At 42.7% G+C, this 18,520-nt stretch overlaps 10 non-coding genes across 10 annotated transcripts; all 10 read right to left on the reverse strand.

Annotated features, from left to right (window-relative positions):
• Nucleotides 1–709: 709 nt before the first annotated feature.
• Nucleotides 710–1,009, reverse strand: LOC147734236 (signal recognition particle RNA). The gene has a single exon (XR_015308248.1).
• A 1,598-nt stretch (nt 1,010–2,607) lies between these two features.
• LOC147734237 (signal recognition particle RNA) lies at nt 2,608–2,907 on the reverse strand. The gene has a single exon (XR_015308022.1).
• A 1,598-nt stretch (nt 2,908–4,505) lies between these two features.
• On the reverse strand, nt 4,506–4,805 carry LOC147734238 (signal recognition particle RNA). Its single transcript, XR_015307852.1, has one exon.
• A 1,599-nt stretch (nt 4,806–6,404) lies between these two features.
• On the reverse strand, nt 6,405–6,704 carry LOC147734239 (signal recognition particle RNA). The gene has a single exon (XR_015307952.1).
• A 1,598-nt stretch (nt 6,705–8,302) lies between these two features.
• On the reverse strand, nt 8,303–8,602 carry LOC147734240 (signal recognition particle RNA). The gene has a single exon (XR_015308225.1).
• Nucleotides 8,603–10,204: 1,602 nt separating this feature from the next.
• Nucleotides 10,205–10,504, reverse strand: LOC147734241 (signal recognition particle RNA). The gene has a single exon (XR_015307629.1).
• A 1,598-nt stretch (nt 10,505–12,102) lies between these two features.
• LOC147734242 (signal recognition particle RNA) lies at nt 12,103–12,402 on the reverse strand. The gene has a single exon (XR_015308023.1).
• A 1,598-nt stretch (nt 12,403–14,000) lies between these two features.
• LOC147734243 (signal recognition particle RNA) lies at nt 14,001–14,300 on the reverse strand. Its single transcript, XR_015307853.1, has one exon.
• Nucleotides 14,301–15,898: 1,598 nt separating this feature from the next.
• LOC147734244 (signal recognition particle RNA) lies at nt 15,899–16,198 on the reverse strand. Its single transcript, XR_015307911.1, has one exon.
• A 1,598-nt stretch (nt 16,199–17,796) lies between these two features.
• On the reverse strand, nt 17,797–18,096 carry LOC147734245 (signal recognition particle RNA). Its single transcript, XR_015307724.1, has one exon.
• Between the last annotated feature and the right edge of the window lie 424 nt (nt 18,097–18,520).

Genomic DNA, 18,520 nt, shown 5'->3' on the forward strand with positions numbered 1-18,520 from the left:
TTGTATACCTTTTCATAGGAGACTTCATGACGTATTTTATACTGTGCCAATGCAAGGTAGATTGAGTAATGATCTGGACAGCCCCATACTGGAGAACTGCAGCGCCTGTCAACCTGATCCCTTCTGCTGGTATTGTTAAACAACATCAAGATTTAAAAGTATTAAACCGCAAGAGTTGGCTGGAGTAAGGCCGAAGGCTCCAATGTTTTGGAGTTGCACAATTCTCAGTCTTTTCATGTTTCTCTCAAAGAGTGAAGGGCCCTCTTATTTCTCCTTCTCATTCATATATGGAATTGAATGAGGGCTAATCAAAAAATGAATTAGAGCTGGACGTAGGAATGCAGCAGAAGACCCAGCAAATGCATTTCAAAGTTGCTCTTCTAAGGATACTTTTGTACTTGACAGATCAATTTAATCCTACAGGTGCTCTAAAATGAAGAATGCATTTCAGTCATTCTTGCAGAAAATCACACAGCCATCTATCTATTCTAGGCTGCACAGAGTTTTCCGTCCTCTCCACCTGCCAGCTTGTTGTTGCAATATGTTGCAATTCTGGAGAATTGTCTGCTATGCTAGAATGCCCGGCCCTATTCAAATGTTCATTGTACTTCCTGCAAAAATATCAAAAGAAAAACAAAGATTTGGTTTTGGAAAAATAATGAATTACCATCTTGTAAAAATCAAAACGTTCACATTTGAGTCAAAAAAAGAGAGGCTAGGTCTCACTATTTTGCTCAAGCTGTATTACACCTACTGCTCTGAGGTGCTGTCCTGCTACCGATGGGCATGGAAGCTTTGGCCTGCTCTGTTTTCAGCCTGGGTCGGTCCACCTCTCATTACACAACCTGAAATTCTAGAGCTCCCTCTAGAACACCATATTGATACCCAACGTAGCATGGACACCTGATCAACACAGCTGAGTGCAGCCCAGAACCCCTGATCTCAAGCAATCCACAAGCCTCAGCCTCCCAAGTAGCTAGGACAACAGGCACACGCCACTATGCCCGGCAAACACAGCACATGTCCTAATGATGAAATGCATTGCTTAAGTAAGGATAATGATAAAGTACGGTGTAATGAATTGATGGTATGCCAACCGTATTTCAAGAAAATCTATTTCACTATCCTTCAAAGAAAGGAAAATAATGTCTTATCAAGAAGCAGTGTGAATATGGGAAGGGCCTTTAAAAAAGATGTGGAGTTTCCTAAAGGAAAAGAAGAGGGTTGAACTGATTTAAGGGAGAGAGGAAGTAGGGTCAGAAAGTTTGTGAAGGGGATGTGAATACAATATAGATACTAGTATTTAGTGAGTGAGAGATAGGTAGAGGGAGAAAGGAGAAAGAAAGTGAGGGAGAAGAGCCAACTTAGGGCTGAGTTTCTCATTATCTGCCAGTGACTCCCTGTAGAACCTTACAGGCACAATTCAGGCTCTCCTGTAGCCATCCATCCCTTCTTGTTATGCCGAGCCAGCCAATGTTGAGAAAAGCAGCAAGGGTCACAATGATGGAAGACATCTGCCACATTGGAAGTTATAAAGTGGTATGGAGTGGGAGGGCTAGAAGAGTTATTATAAAGAATGAATATGCGTCATTCTGTTCTCTAGCCTCAACAGCTTCAAGAGAGTAACTCTTGCTGGCCAAGAAGACCAATGTCAGTTCAGCTTGAGCAGGTGAAAGCTTGCCTGATTCTGCAAAAGGATGAGATTACGCTTTTGGGTTAGAAGTGGTTGCGGGCTACTGCATACTAAGAAACCGTTTATTGAGGTCCGGTTGGATTACTCGATCTTCTCCCACCTCAAAATCAGCTGCTAATTCAGTGTTCTATACCAATGAGCTATTTTTGTCCTCCCTGCCCCTTCCAGCGAATGGGTCCCCCTGACTAACAAAAGTGATTCAAACAGATTTGTATACCTTTTCATAGGAGACTTCATGACGTATTTTATACTGTGCCAATGCAAGGTAGATTGAGTAATGATCTGGACAGCCCCATACTGGAGAACTGCAACGCCTGTCAACCTGATCCCTTCTGCTGGTATTGTTAAACAACATCACGATTTAAAAGTATTAAACCGCAAGAGTTGGCTGGAGTAAGGCCGAAGGCTCCAATGTTTGGGAGTTGCACAGTTCTCAGTCTTTTCATGTTTCTCTCAAAGAGCGAAGGGCCCTCTTATTTCTCCTTCTCATTCATCTATGGAATTGAATGAGGGCTAATCAAAAAATGAATTAGAGCTGGACGTAGGAATGCAGCAGAAGACCCAGCAAACGCATTTCAAAGTTGCTCTTCTAAGGATACCTTTGTACTTGACAGATCAATTTAATCCTACAGGTGCTCTAAAATGAAGAATGCATTTCAGTCATCCTTGCAGAAAATCACACAGCCATCTATTCTAGGCTGCACAGAGTTTTCCGTCCTCTCCACCTGCTAGCTTGTTGTTGCAATATGTCGCAATTCTGGAGAATTGTCTGCTATGCTAGAATGCCCGGCCCAGTTCAAATGTTCATTGTACTTCCTGCAAAAATATCAAAAGAAAAACAAAGATTTGGTTTTGGAAAAATAATTCATTACCATCTTGTAAAAATCAAAACGTTCACATTTGAGTCAAAAAAAGAGAGGCTAGGTCTCACTATTTTGCTGAAGCTGTGTTACACCTACTGCTCTCAGGTGCTGTCCTGCTACCGATGGGCATGGAAGCTTTGGCCTGCTCTGTTTCCAGCCTGGGTCGGTGCACCTCTCATTACACAACCTGAAATTCTAGAGCTCCCTCTAGAACACCATATTGATACCCAACGTAGCATGGACACCTGATCAACACAGCTGAGTGCAGCCCAGAACCCCTGAGCTCAAGCAATCCACAAGCCTCAGCCTCCCAAGTAGCTAGGACAACAGGCACACGCCACCATGCCCGGCAAACACAGCACATGTCCTAATGATGAAATGAATTGCTTAAGTAAGGATAATGATAAAGTACGGTGTAATGAATTGATGGTATGCCAACCGTATTTCAAGAAAATCTATTTCACTATCCTTCAAAGAAAGGAAAATAATGTCTTATCAAGAAGCAGTGTGAATATGGGAAGGGCCTTTAAAAAAGATGTGGAGTTTCCTAAAGGAAAAGAAGAGGGTTGAACTGATTTAAGGGAGAGAGGAAGTAGGGTCAGAAAGTTTGTGAAGTGGATGTGAATACAATATAGATACTAGTATTTAGTGAGTGAGAGATAGGTAGAGGGAGAGAGGAGAAAGAAAGTGAGGGAGAAGAGCCAACTTAGGGCTGAGTTTCTCATTATCTGCCAGTGACTCCCTGTAGAACCTTACAGGCACAATTCAGGCTCTTCTGTAGCCATCCATCCCTTCTTGTTATGCCGAGCCAGCCAATGTTGAGAAAAGCAGCAAGGGTCACAATGATGGAAGACATCTGCCACATTGGAAGTTATAAAGTGGTATGCAGTGGGAGGGCTAGAAGAGTTATTATAAAGAATGAATATGCGTCATTCTGTTCTCTAGCCTCAACAGCTTCAAGAGAGTAACTCTTGCTGGCCAAGAAGACCAATGTCAGTTCAGCTTGAGCAGGTGAAAGCTTGCCTGATTCTGCAAAAGGATGAGATTACGCTTTTGGGTTAGAAGTGGTTGCGGGCTACTGCATACTAAGAAACCGTTTATTGAGGTCCGGTTGGATTACTCGATCTTCTCCCACCTCAAAATCAGCTGCTAATTCAGTGTTCTATACCAATGAGCTATTTTTGTCCTCCCTGCCCCTTCCAGCGAATGGGTCCCCCTGACTAACAAAAGTGATTCAAACAGATTTGTATACCTTTTCATAGGAGACTTCATGACGTATTTTATACTGTGCCAATGCAAGGTAGATTGAGTAATGATCTGGACAGCCCCATACTGGAGAACTGCAGCGCCTGTCAACCTGATCCCTTCTGCTGGTATTGTTAAACAACATCAAGATTTAAAAGTATTAAACCGCAAGAGTTGGCTGGAGTAAGGCCGAAGGCTCCAATGTTTGGGAGTTGCACAGTTCTCAGTCTTTTCATGTTTCTCTCAAAGAGCGAAGGGCCCTCTTATTTCTCCTTCTCATTCATATATGGAATTGAATGAGGGCTAATCAAAAAATTAATTAGAGCTGGACGTAGGAATGCAGCAGAAGACCCAGCAAATGCATTTCAAAGTTGCTCTTCTAAGGATACTTTTGTACTTGACAGATCAATTTAATCCTACAGGTGCTCTAAAATGAAGAATGCATTTCAGTCATTCTTGCAGAAAATCACACAGCCATCTATTCTAGGCTGCACAGAGTTTTCCGTCCTCTCCACCTGCTAGCTTGTTGTTGCAATATGTTGCAATTCTGGAGAATTGTCTGCTATGCTAGAATGCCCAGCCCTATTCAAATGTTCATTGTACTTCCTGCAAAAATATCAAAAGAAAAACAAAGATTTGGTTTTGGAAAAATAATTCATTACCATCTTGTAAAAATCAAAACGTTCACATTTGAGTCAAAAAATTAGAGGCTAGGTCTCACTATTTTGCTCAAGCTGTGTTACACCTACTGCTCTCAGGTGCTGTCCTGCTACCGATGGGCATGGAAGCTTTGGCCTGCTCTGTTTCCAGCCTGGGTCGGTGCACCTCTCATTACACAACCTGAAATTCTAGAGCTCCCTCTAGAACACCATATTGATACCCAACGTAGCATGGACACCTGATCAACACAGCTGAGTGCAGCCCAGAACCCCTGAGCTCAAGCAATCCACAAGCCTCAGCCTCCCAAGTAGCTAGGACAACAGGCACACGCCACCATGCCCGGCAAACACAGCACATGTCCTAATGATGAAATGCATTGCTTAAGTAAGGATAATGATAAAGTACGGTGTAATGAATTGATGGTATGCCAACCGTATTTCAAGAAAATCTATTTCACTATCCTGCAAAGAAAGGAAAATAATGTCTTATCAAGAAGCAGTGTGAATATGGGAAGGGCCTTTAAAAAAGATGTGGAGTTTCCTAAAGGAAAAGAAGAGGGTTGAACTGATTTAAGGGAGAGAGTAAGTAGGGTCAGAAAGTTTGTGAAGGGGATGTGAATACAATATAGATACTAGTATTTAGTGAGTGAGAGATAGGTAGAGGGAGAGAGGAGAAAGAAAGTGAGGGAGAAGAGCCAACTTAGGGCTGAGTTTCTCATTATCTGCCAGTGACTCCCTGTAGAACCTTACAGGCACAATTCAGGCTCTCCTGTAGCCAACCATCCCTTCTTGTTATGCCGAGCCAGCCAATGTTGAGAAAAGCAGCAAGGGTCACAATGATGGAAGACATCTGCCACATTGGAAGTTATAAAGTGGTATGGAGTGGGAGGGCTAGAAGAGTTATTATAAAGAATGAATATGCGTCATTCTGTTCTCTAGCCTCAACAGCTTCAAGAGAGTAACACTTGCTGGCCAAGAATACCAATGTCAGTTCAGCTTGAGCAGGTGAAAGCTTGCCTGATTCTGCAAAAGGATGAGATTACGCTTTTGGGTTAGAAGTGGTTGCGGGCTACTGCATACTAAGAAACCGTTTATTGAGGTCCGGTTGGATTACTCGATCTTCTCCCACCTCAAAATCAGCTGTTAATTCAGTGTTCTATACCAATGAGCTATTTTTGTCCTCCCTGCCCCTTCCAGCGAATGGGTCCCCCTGACTAACAAAAGTGATTCAAACAGATTTGTATACCTTTTCATAGGAGACTTCATGACGTATTTTATACTGTGCCAATGCAAGGTAGATTGAGTAATGATCTGGACAGCCCCATACTGGAGAACTGCAGCGCCTGTCAACCTGATCCCTTCTGCTGGTATTGTTAAACAACATCAAGATTTAAAAGTATTAACGCGCAAGAGTTGGCTGGAGTAAGGCCGAAGGCTCCAATGTTTGGGAGTTGCACAGTTCTCAGTCTTTTCATGTTTCTCTCAAAGAGCGAAGGGCCCTCTTATTTCTCCTTCTCATTCATATATGGAATTGAATGAGGGCTAATCAAAAAACTGAATTAGAGCTGGACGTAGGAATGCAGCAGAAGACCCAGCAAATGCATTTCAAAGTTGCTCTTCTAAGGATACTTTTGTACTTGACAGATCAATTTAATCCTACAGGTGCTCTAAAATGAAGAATGCATTTCAGTCATTCTTGCAGAAAATCACACAGCCATCTATTCTAGGCTGCACAGAGTTTTCCGTCCTCTCCACCTGCTAGCTTGTTGTTGCAATATGTTGCAATTCTGGAGAATTGTCTGCTATGCTAGAATGCCCGGCCCAGTTCAAATGTTCATTGTACTTCCTGCAAAAATATCAAAAGAAAAACAAAGATTTGGTTTTGGAAAAATAATTCATTACCATCTTGTAAAAATCAAAACGTTCACATTTGAGTCAAAAAATTAGAGGCTAGGTCTCACTATTTTGCTCAAGCTGTGTTACACCTACTGCTCTCAGGTGCTGTCCTGCTACCGATGGGCATGGAAGCTTTGGCCTGCTCTGTTTCCAGCCTTGGTCGGTGCACCTCTCATTACACAACCTGAAATTCTAGAGCTCCCTCTAGAACACCATATTGATACCCAACGTAGCATGGACACCTGATCAACACAGCTGAGTGCAGCCCAGAACCCCTAAGCTCAAGCAATCCACAAGCCTCAGCCTCCCAAGTAGCTAGGACAACAGGCACACGCCACCATGCCCGGCAAACACAGCACATGTCCTAATGATGAAATGCATTGCTTAAGTAAGGATAATGATAAAGTACGGTGTAATGAATTGATGGTATGCCAACCGTATTTAAAGAAAATCTATTTCACTATCCTTCAAAGAAAGGAAAATAATGTCTTATCAAGAAGCAGTGTGAATATGGGAAGGGCCTTTAAAAAAGATGTGGAGTTTCCTAAAGGAAAAGAAGAGGGTTGAACTGATTTAAGGGAGAGAGGAAGTAGGGTCAGAAAGTTTGTGAAGTGGATGTGAATACAATATAGATACTAGTATTTAGAGAGTGAGAGATAGGTAGAGGGAGAGAGTAGAAAGAAAGTGAGGGAGAAGAGCCAACTTAGGGCTGAGTTTCTCATTATCTGCCAGTGACTCCCTGTAGAACCTTACAGGCACAATTCAGGCTCTCCTGTAGCCATTCATCCCTTCTTGTTATGCCGAGCCAGCCAATGTTGAGAAAAGCAGCAAGGGTCACAATGATGGAAGACATCTGCCACATTGGAAGTTATAAAGTGGTATGGAGGGGGAGGGCTAGAAGAGTTATTATAAAGAATGAATATGCGTCATTCTGTTCTCTAGCCTCAACAGCTTCAAGAGAGTAACTCTTGCTGGCCAAGAAGACCAATGTCAGTTCAGCTTGAGCAGGTGAAAGCTTGCCTGATTCTGCAAAAGGATGAGATTACGCTTTTGGGTTAGAAGTGGTTGCGGGCTACTGCATACTAAGAAACCGTTTATTGAGGTCCGGTTGGTTTATTCGATCTTCTCCCACCTCATAATCAGCTGCTAATTCAGTGTTCTATACCAATGAGCTATTTTTGTCCTCCCTGCCCCTTCCAGCGAATGGGTCCCCCTGACTAACAAAAGTGATTCAAACAGATTTGTATACCTTTTCATAGGAGACTTCATGACGTATTTTATACTGTGCCAATGCAAGGTAGATTGAGTAATGATCTGGACAGCCCCATACTGGAGAACTGCAGCGCCTGTCAACCTGATCCCTTCTGCTGGTATTGTTAAACAACATCAAGATTTAAAAGTATTAAACCGCAAGAGTTGGCTGGAGTATGGCCGAAGGCTCCAATGTTTGGGAGTTGCACAGTTCTCAGTCTTTTCATGTTTCTCTCAAAGAGCGAAGGGCCCTCTTATTTCTCCTTCTCATTCATATATGGAATTGAATGAGGGCTAATCAAAAAATGAATTAGAGCTGGACGTAGGAATGCAGCAGAAGACCCAGCAAACGCATTTCAAAGTTACTCTTCTAAGGATACCTTTGTACTTGACAGATCAATTTAATCCTACAGGTGCTCTAAAATGAAGAATGCATTTCAGTCATCCTTGCAGAAAATCACACAGCCATCTATTCTAGGCTGCACAGAGTTTTCCGTCCTCTCCACCTGCTAGCTTGTTGTTGCAATATGTCGCAATTCTGGAGAATTGTCTGCTATGCTAGAATGCCCGACCCAGTTCAAATGTTCATTGTACTTCCTGCAAAAATATCAAAAGAAAAACAAAGATTTGGTTTTGGAAAAATAATTCATTACCATCTTGTGAAAATCAAAACGTTCACATTTGAGTCAAAAAAAGAGAGGCTAGGTCTCACTATTTTGCTCAAGCTGTGTTACACCTACTGCTCTCAGGTGCTGTCCTGCTACCGATGGGCATGGAAGCTTTGGCCTGCTCTGTTTCCAGCCTGGGTCGGTGCACCTCTCTTTACACAACCTGAAATTCTAGAGCTCCCTCTAGAACACCATATTGATACCCAATGTAGCATGGACACCTGATCAACACAGCTGAGTGCAGCCCAGAACCCCTGAGCTCATGCAATCCACAAGCCTCAGCCTCCCAAGTAGCTAGGACAACAGGCACACGCCACCATGCCCGGCAAACACAGCACAGGTCCTAATGATGAAATGCATTGCTTAAGTAAGGATATTGATAAAGTACGGTGTAATGAATTGATGGTATGCCAACCGTATTTCAAGAAAATCTATTTCACTATCCTTCAAAGAAAGGAAAATAATGTCTTATCAAGAAGCAGTGTGAATATGGGAAGGGCCTTTAAAAAAGATGTGGAGTTTCCTAAAGGAAAAGAAGAGGGTTGAACTGATTTAAGGGAGAGAGGAAGTAGGGTCAGAAAGTTTGTGAAGGGGATGTGAATACAATATAGATACTAGTATTTAGTGAGTGAGAGATAAGTAGAGGGAGAGAGGAGAAAGAAAGTGAGGGAGAAGAGCCAACTTAGGGCTGAGTTTCTCATTATCTGCCAGTGACTCCCTGTAGAACCTTACAGGCACAATTCAGGCTCTCCTGTAGCCATCCATCCCTTCTTGTTATGCCGAGCCAGCCAATGTCGAGAAAAGCAGCAAGGGTCACAATGATGGAAGACATCTGCCACATTGGAAGTTATAAAGTGGTATGGAGTGGGAGGGCTAGAAGAGTTATTATAAAGAATGAATATGCGTCATTCTGTTCTCTAGCCTCAACAGCTTCAATAGAGTAACTCTTGCTGGCCAAGAAGACCAATGTCAGTTCAGCTTGAGCAGGTAAAAGCTTGCCTGATTCTGCAAAAGGATGAGATTACGCTTTTGGGTTAGAAGTGGTTGCGGGCTACTGCATACTAAGAAACCGTTTATTGAGGTCCGGTTGGATTACTCGATCTTCTCCCACCTCAAAATCAGCTGTTAATTCAGTGTTCTATACCAATGAGCTATTTTTGTCCTCCCTGCCCCTTCCAGCGAATGGGTCCCCCTGACTAACAAAAGTGATTCAAACAGATTTGTATACCTTTTCATAGGAGACTTCATGACGTATTTTATACTGTGCCAATGCAAGGTAGATTGAGTAATGATCTGGACAGCCCCATACTGGAGAACTGCAGCGCCTGTCAACCTGATCCCTTCTGCTGGTATTGTTAAACAACATCAAGATTTAAAAGTATTAAACCACAAGAGTTGGCTGGAGTAAGGCCGAAGGCTCCAATGTTTGGGAGTTGCACAATTCTCAGTCTTTTCATGTTTCTCTCAAAGAGTGAAGGGCCCTCTTATTTCTCCTTCTCATTCATATATGGAATTGAATGAGGGCTAATCAAAAAATGAATTAGAGCTGGACGTAGGAATGCAGCAGAAGACCCAGCAAATGCATTTCAAAGTTGCTCTTCTAAGGATACTTTTGTACTTGACAGATCAATTTAATCCTACAGGTGCTCTAAAATGAAGAATGCATTTCAGTCATTCTTGCAGAAAATCACACAGCCATCTATCTATTCTAGGCTGCACAGAGTTTTCCGTCCTCTCCACCTGCTAGCTTGTTGTTGCAATATGTTGCAATTCTGGAGAATTGTCTGCTATGCTAGAATGCCCGGCCCTATTCAAATGTTCATTGTACTTCCTGCAAAAATATCAAAAGAAAAACAAAGATTTGGTTTTGGAAAAATAATTAATTACCATCTTGTAAAAATCAAAACGTTCACATTTGAGTCAAAAAAAGAGAGGCTAGGTCTCACTATTTTGCTCAAGCTGTATTACACCTACTGCTCTGAGGTGCTGTCCTGCTACCGATGGGCATGGAAGCTTTGGCCTGCTCTGTTTTCAGCCTGGGTCGGTCCACCTCTCATTACACAACCTGAAATTCTAGAGCTCCCTCTAGAACACCATATTGATACCCAACGTAGCATGGACACCTGATCAACACAGCTGAGTGCAGCCCAGAACCCCTGATCTCAAGCAATCCACAAGCCTCAGCCTCCCAAGTAGCTAGGACAACAGGCACACGCCACCATGCCCGGCAAACACAGCACATGTCCTAATGATGAAATGCATTGCTTAAGTAAGGATAATGATAAAGTACGGTGTAATGAATTGATGGTATGCCAACCGTATTTCAAGAAAATCTATTTCACTATCCTTCAAAGAAAGGAAAATAATGTCTTATCAAGAAGCAGTGTGAATATGGGAAGGGCCTTTAAAAAAGATGTGGAGTTTCCTAAAGGAAAAGAAGAGGGTTGAACTGATTTAAGGGAGAGAGGAAGTAGGGTCAGAAAGTTTGTGAAGGGGATGTGAATACAATATAGATACTAGTATTTAGTGAGTGAGAGATAGGTAGAGGGAGAAAGGAGAAAGAAAGTGAGGGAGAAGAGCCAACTTAGGGCTGAGTTTCTCATTATCTGCCAGTGACTCCCTGTAGAACCTTACAGGCACAATTCAGGCTCTCCTGTAGCCATCCATCCCTTCTTGTTATGCCGAGCCAGCCAATGTTGAGAAAAGCAGCAAGGGTCACAATGATGGAAGACATCTGCCACATTGGAAGTTATAAAGTGGTATGGAGTGGGAGGGCTAGAAGAGTTATTATAAAGAATGAATATGCGTCATTCTGTTCTCTAGCCTCAACAGCTTCAAGAGAGTAACTCTTGCTGGCCAAGAAGACCAATGTCAGTTCAGCTTGAGCAGGTGAAAGCTTGCCTGATTCTGCAAAAGGATGAGATTACGCTTTTGGGTTAGAAGTGGTTGCGGGCTACTGCATACTAAGAAACCGTTTATTGAGGTCCGGTTGGATTACTCGATCTTCTCCCACCTCAAAATCAGCTGCTAATTCAGTGTTCTATACCAATGAGCTATTTTTGTCCTCCCTGCCCCTTCCAGCGAATGGGTCCCCCTGACTAACAAAAGTGATTCAAACAGATTTGTATACCTTTTCATAGGAGACTTCATGACGTATTTTATACTGTGCCAATGCAAGGTAGATTGAGTAATGATCTGGACAGCCCCATACTGGAGAACTGCAGCGCCTGTCAACCTGATCCCTTCTGCTGGTATTGTTAAACAACATCACGATTTAAAAGTATTAAACCGCAAGAGTTGGCTGGAGTAAGGCCGAAGGCTCCAATGTTTGGGAGTTGCACAGTTCTCAGTCTTTTCATGTTTCTCTCAAAGAGCGAAGGGCCCTCTTATTTCTCCTTCTCATTCATCTATGGAATTGAATGAGGGCTAATCAAAAAATGAATTAGAGCTGGACGTAGGAATGCAGCAGAAGACCCAGCAAACGCATTTCAAAGTTGCTCTTCTAAGGATACCTTTGTACTTGACAGATCAATTTAATCCTACAGGTGCTCTAAAATGAAGAATGCATTTCAGTCATCCTTGCAGAAAATCACACAGCCATCTATTCTAGGCTGCACAGAGTTTTCCGTCCTCTCCACCTGCTAGCTTGTTGTTGCAATATGTCGCAATTCTGGAGAATTGTCTGCTATGCTAGAATGCCCGGCCCAGTTCAAATGTTCATTGTACTTCCTGCAAAAATATCAAAAGAAAAACAAAGATTTGGTTTTGGAAAAATAATTCATTACCATCTTGTAAAAATCAAAACGTTCACATTTGAGTCAAAAAAAGAGAGGCTAGGTCTCACTATTTTGCTGAAGCTGTGTTACACCTACTGCTCTCAGGTGCTGTCCTGCTACCGATGGGCATGGAAGCTTTGGCCTGCTCTGTTTCCAGCCTGGGTCGGTGCACCTCTCATTACACAACCTGAAATTCTAGAGCTCCCTCTAGAACACCATATTGATACCCAACGTAGCATGGACACCTGATCAACACAGCTGAGTGCAGCCCAGAACCCCTGAGCTCAAGCAATCCACAAGCCTCAGCCTCCCAAGTAGCTAGGACAACAGGCACACGCCACCATGCCCGGCAAACACAGCACATGTCCTAATGATGAAATGAATTGCTTAAGTAAGGATAATGATAAAGTACGGTGTAATGAATTGATGGTATGCCAACCGTATTTCAAGAAAATCTATTTCACTATCCTTCAAAGAAAGGAAAATAATGTCTTATCAAGAAGCAGTGTGAATATGGGAAGGGCCTTTAAAAAAGATGTGGAGTTTCCTAAAGGAAAAGAAGAGGGTTGAACTGATTTAAGGGAGAGAGGAAGTAGGGTCAGAAAGTTTGTGAAGTGGATGTGAATACAATATAGATACTAGTATTTAGTGAGTGAGAGATAGGTAGAGGGAGAGAGGAGAAAGAAAGTGAGGGAGAAGAGCCAACTTAGGGCTGAGTTTCTCATTATCTGCCAGTGACTCCCTGTAGAACCTTACAGGCACAATTCAGGCTCTTCTGTAGCCATCCATCCCTTCTTGTTATGCCGAGCCAGCCAATGTTGAGAAAAGCAGCAAGGGTCACAATGATGGAAGACATCTGCCACATTGGAAGTTATAAAGTGGTATGCAGTGGGAGGGCTAGAAGAGTTATTATAAAGAATGAATATGCGTCATTCTGTTCTCTAGCCTCAACAGCTTCAAGAGAGTAACTCTTGCTGGCCAAGAAGACCAATGTCAGTTCAGCTTGAGCAGGTGAAAGCTTGCCTGATTCTGCAAAAGGATGAGATTACGCTTTTGGGTTAGAAGTGGTTGCGGGCTACTGCATACTAAGAAACCGTTTATTGAGGTCCGGTTGGATTACTCGATCTTCTCCCACCTCAAAATCAGCTGCTAATTCAGTGTTCTATACCAATGAGCTATTTTTGTCCTCCCTGCCCCTTCCAGCGAATGGGTCCCCCTGACTAACAAAAGTGATTCAAACAGATTTGTATACCTTTTCATAGGAGACTTCATGACGTATTTTATACTGTGCCAATGCAAGGTAGATTGAGTAATGATCTGGACAGCCCCATACTGGAGAACTGCAGCGCCTGTCAACCTGATCCCTTCTGCTGGTATTGTTAAACAACATCAAGATTTAAAAGTATTAAACCGCAAGAGTTGGCTGGAGTAAGGCCGAAGGCTCCAATGTTTGGGAGTTGCACAGTTCTCAGTCTTTTCATGTTTCTCTCAAAGAGCGAAGGGCCCTCTTATTTCTCCTTCTCATTCATATATGGAATTGAATGAGGGCTAATCAAAAAATTAATTAGAGCTGGACGTAGGAATGCAGCAGAAGACCCAGCAAATGCATTTCAAAGTTGCTCTTCTAAGGATACTTTTGTACTTGACAGATCAATTTAATCCTACAGGTGCTCTAAAATTAAGAATGCATTTCAGTCATTCTTGCAGAAAATCACACAGCCATCTATTCTAGGCTGCACAGAGTTTTCCGTCCTCTCCACCTGCTAGCTTGTTGTTGCAATATGTTGCAATTCTGGAGAATTGTCTGCTATGCTAGAATGCCCAGCCCTATTCAAATGTTCATTGTACTTCCTGCAAAAATATCAAAAGAAAAACAAAGATTTGGTTTTGGAAAAATAATTCATTACCATCTTGTAAAAATCAAAACGTTCACATTTGAGTCAAAAAATTAGAGGCTAGGTCTCACTATTTTGCTCAAGCTGTGTTACACCTACTGCTCTCAGGTGCTGTCCTGCTACCGATGGGCATGGAAGCTTTGGCCTGCTCTGTTTCCAGCCTGGGTCGGTGCACCTCTCATTACACAACCTGAAATTCTAGAGCTCCCTCTAGAACACCATATTGATACCCAACGTAGCATGGACACCTGATCAACACAGCTGAGTGCAGCCCAGAACCCCTGAGCTCAAGCAATCCACAAGCCTCAGCCTCCCAAGTAGCTAGGACAACAGGCACACGCCACCATGCCCGGCAAACACAGCACATGTCCTAATGATGAAATGCATTGCTTAAGTAAGGATAATGATAAAGTACGGTGTAATGAATTGATGGTATGCCAACCGTATTTCAAGAAAATCTATTTCACTATCCTGCAAAGAAAGGAAAATAATGTCTTATCAAGAAGCAGTGTGAATATGGGAAGGGCCTTTAAAAAAGATGTGGAGTTTCCTAAAGGAAAAGAAGAGGGTTGAACTGATTTAAGGGAGAGAGTAAGTAGGGTCAGAAAGTTTGTGAAGGGGATGTGAATACAATATAGATACTAGTATTTAGTGAGTGAGAGATAGGTAGAGGGAGAGAGGAGAAAGAAAGTGAGGGAGAAGAGCCAACTTAGGGCTGAGTTTCTCATTATCTGCCAGTGACTCCCTGTAGAACCTTACAGGCACAATTCAGGCTCTCCTGTAGCCAACCATCCCTTCTTGTTATGCCGAGCCTGCCAATGTTGAGAAAAGCAGCAAGGGTCACAATGATGGAAGACATCTGCCACATTGGAAGTTATAAAGTGGTATGGAGTGGGAGGGCTAGAAGAGTTATTATAAAGAATGAATATGCGTCATTCTGTTCTCTAGCCTCAACAGCTTCAAGAGAGTAACACTTGCTGGCCAAGAAGACCAATGTCAGTTCAGCTTGAGCAGGTGAAAGCTTGCCTGATTCTGCAAAAGGATGAGATTACGCTTTTGGGTTAGAAGTGGTTGCGGGCTACTGCATACTAAGAAACCGTTTATTGAGGTCCGGTTGGATTACTCGATCTTCTCCCACCTCAAAATCAGCTGTTAATTCAGTGTTCTATACCAATGAGCTATTTTTGTCCTCCCTGCCCCTTCCAGCGAATGGGTCCCCCTGACTAACAAAAGTGATTCAAACAGATTTGTATACCTTTTCATAGGAGACTTCATGACGTATTTTATACTGTGCCAATGCAAGGTAGATTGAGTAATGATCTGGACAGCCCCATACTGGAGAACTGCAGCGCCTGTCAACCTGATCCCTTCTGCTGGTATTGTTAAACAACATCAAGATTTAAAAGTATTAAACCGCAAGAGTTGGCTGGAGTAAGGCCGAAGGCTCCAATGTTTGGGAGTTGCACAGTTCTCAGTCTTTTCATGTTTCTCTCAAAGAGCGAAGGGCCCTCTTATTTCTCCTTCTCATTCATATATGGAATTGAATGAGGGCTAATCAAAAAATGAATTAGAGCTGGACGTAGGAATGCAGCAGAAGACCCAGCAAATGCATTTCAAAGTTGCTCTTCTAAGGATACTTTTGTACTTGACAGATCAATTTAATCCTACAGGTGCTCTAAAATGAAGAATGCATTTCAGTCATTCTTGCAGAAAATCACACAGCCATCTATTCTAGGCTGCACAGAGTTTTCCGTCCTCTCCACCTGCTAGCTTGTTGTTGCAATATGTTGCAATTCTGGAGAATTGTCTGCTATGCTAGAATGCCCGGCCCAGTTCAAATGTTCATTGTACTTCCTGCAAAAATATCAAAAGAAAAACAAAGATTTGGTTTTGGAAAAATAATTCATTACCATCTTGTAAAAATCAAAACGTTCACATTTGAGTCAAAAAATTAGAGGCTAGGTCTCACTATTTTGCTCAAGCTGTGTTACACCTACTGCTCTCAGGTGCTGTCCTGCTACCGATGGGCATGGAAGCTTTGGCCTGCTCTGTTTCCAGCCTGGGTCGGTGCACCTCTCATTACACAACCTGAAATTCTAGAGCTCCCTCTAGAACACCATATTGATACCCAACGTAGCATGGACACCTGATCAACACAGCTGAGTGCAGCCCAGAACCCCTAAGCTCAAGCAATCCACAAGCCTCAGCCTCCCAAGTAGCTAGGACAACAGGCACACGCCACCATGCCCGGCAAACACAGCACATGTCCTAATGATGAAATGCATTGCTTAAGTAAGGATAATGATAAAGTACGGTGTAATGAATTGATGGTATGCCAACCGTATTTAAAGAAAATCTATTTCACTATCCTGCAAAGAAAGAAAAATAATGTCTTATCAAGAAGCAGTGTGAATATGGGAAGGGCCTTTAAAAAAGATGTGGAGTTTCCTAAAGGAAAAGAAGAGGGTTGAACTGATTTAAGGGAGAGAGGAAGTAGGGTCAGAAAGTTTGTGAAGGGGATGTGAATACAATATAGATACTAGTATTTAGAGAGTGAGAGATAGGTAGAGGGAGAGAGGAGAAAGAAAGTGAGGGAGAAGAGCCAACTTAGGGCTGAGTTTCTCATTATCTGCCAGTGACTCCCTGTAGAACCTTACAGGCACAATTCAGGCTCTCCTGTAGCCATTCATCCCTTCTTGTTATGCCGAGCCAGCCAATGTTGAGAAAAGCAGCAAGGGTCACAATGATGGAAGACATCTGCCACATTGGAAGTTATAAAGTGGTATGGAGGGGGAGGGCTAGAAGAGTTATTATAAAGAATGAATATGCGTCATTCTGTTCTCTAGCCTCAACAGCTTCAAGAGAGTAACTCTTGCTGGCCAAGAAGACCAATGTCAGTTCAGCTTGAGCAGGTGAAAGCTTGCCTGATTCTGCAAAAGGATGAGATTACGCTTTTGGGTTAGAAGTGGTTGCGGGCTACTGCATACTCAGAAACCGTTTATTGAGGTCCGGTTGGTTTATTCGATCTTCTCCCACCTCAAAATCAGCTGCTAATTCAGTGTTCTATACCAATGAGCTATTTTTGTCCTCCCTGCCCCTTCCAGCGAATGGGTCCCCCTGACTAACAAAAGTGATTCAAACAGATTTGTATACCTTTTCATAGGAGACTTCATGACGTATTTTATACTGTGCCAATGCAAGGTAGATTGAGTAATGATCTGGACAGCCCCATACTGGAGAACTGCAGCGCCTGTCAACCTGATCCCTTCTGCTGGTATTGTTAAACAACATCAAGATTTAAAAGTATTAAACCGCAAGAGTTGGCTGGAGTATGGCCGAAGGCTCCAATGTTTGGGAGTTGCACAGTTCTCAGTCTTTTCATGTTTCTCTCAAAGAGCGAAGGGCCCTCTTATTTCTCCTTCTCATTCATATATGGAATTGAATGAGGGCTAATCAAAAAATGAATTAGAGCTGGACGTAGGAATGCAGCAGAAGACCCAGCAAACGCATTTCAAAGTTACTCTTCTAAGGATACCTTTGTACTTGACAGATCAATTTAATCCTACAGGTGCTCTAAAATGAAGAATGCATTTCAGTCATCCTTGCAGAAAATCACACAGCCATCTATTCTAGGCTGCACAGAGTTTTCCGTCCTCTCCACCTGCTAGCTTGTTGTTGCAATATGTCGCAATTCTGGAGAATTGTCTGCTATGCTAGAATGCCCGGCCCAGTTCAAATGTTCATTGTACTTCCTGCAAAAATATCAAAAGAAAAACAAAGATTTGGTTTTGGAAAAATAATTCATTACCATCTTGTGAAAATCAAAACGTTCACATTTGAGTCAAAAAAAGAGAGGCTAGGTCTCACTATTTTGCTCAAGCTGTGTTACACCTACTGCTCTCAGGTGCTGTCCTGCTACCGATGGGCATGGAAGCTTTGGCCTGCTCTGTTTCCAGCCTGGGTCGGTGCACCTGTCTTTACACAACCTGAAATTCTAGAGCTCCCTCTAGAACACCATATTGATACCCAATGTAGCATGGACACCTGATCAACACAGCTGAGTGCAGCCCAGAACCCCTGAGCTCATGCAATCCACAAGCCTCAGCCTCCCAAGTAGCTAGGACAACAGGCACACGCCACCATGCCCGGCAAACACAGCACAGGTCCTAATGATGAAATGCATTGCTTAAGTAAGGATAATGATAAAGTACGGTGTAATGAATTGATGGTATGCCAACCGTATTTCAAGAAAATCTATTTCACTATCCTTCAAAGAAAGGAAAATAATGTCTTATCAAGAAGCAGTGTGAATATGGGAAGGGCCTTTAAAAAAGATGTGGAGTTTCCTAAAGGAAAAGAAGAGGGTTGAACTGATTTAAGGGAGAGAGGAAGTAGGGTCAGAAAGTTTGTGAAGGGGATGTGAATACAATATAGATACTAGTATTTAGTGAGTGAGAGATAGGCAGAGGGAGAGAGGAGAAAGAAAGTGAGGGAGAAGAGCCAACTTAGGGCTGAGTTTCTCATTATCTGCCAGTGACTCCCTGTAGAACCTTACAGGCACAATTCAGGCTCTC

The sequence above is a fragment of the Lissotriton vulgaris genome, chromosome 1_2, assembly GCF_964263255.1.
Source record: "Lissotriton vulgaris chromosome 1_2, aLisVul1.2, whole genome shotgun sequence".
In the NCBI taxonomy this organism is placed as follows: domain Eukaryota; kingdom Metazoa; phylum Chordata; class Amphibia; order Caudata; family Salamandridae; genus Lissotriton; species Lissotriton vulgaris.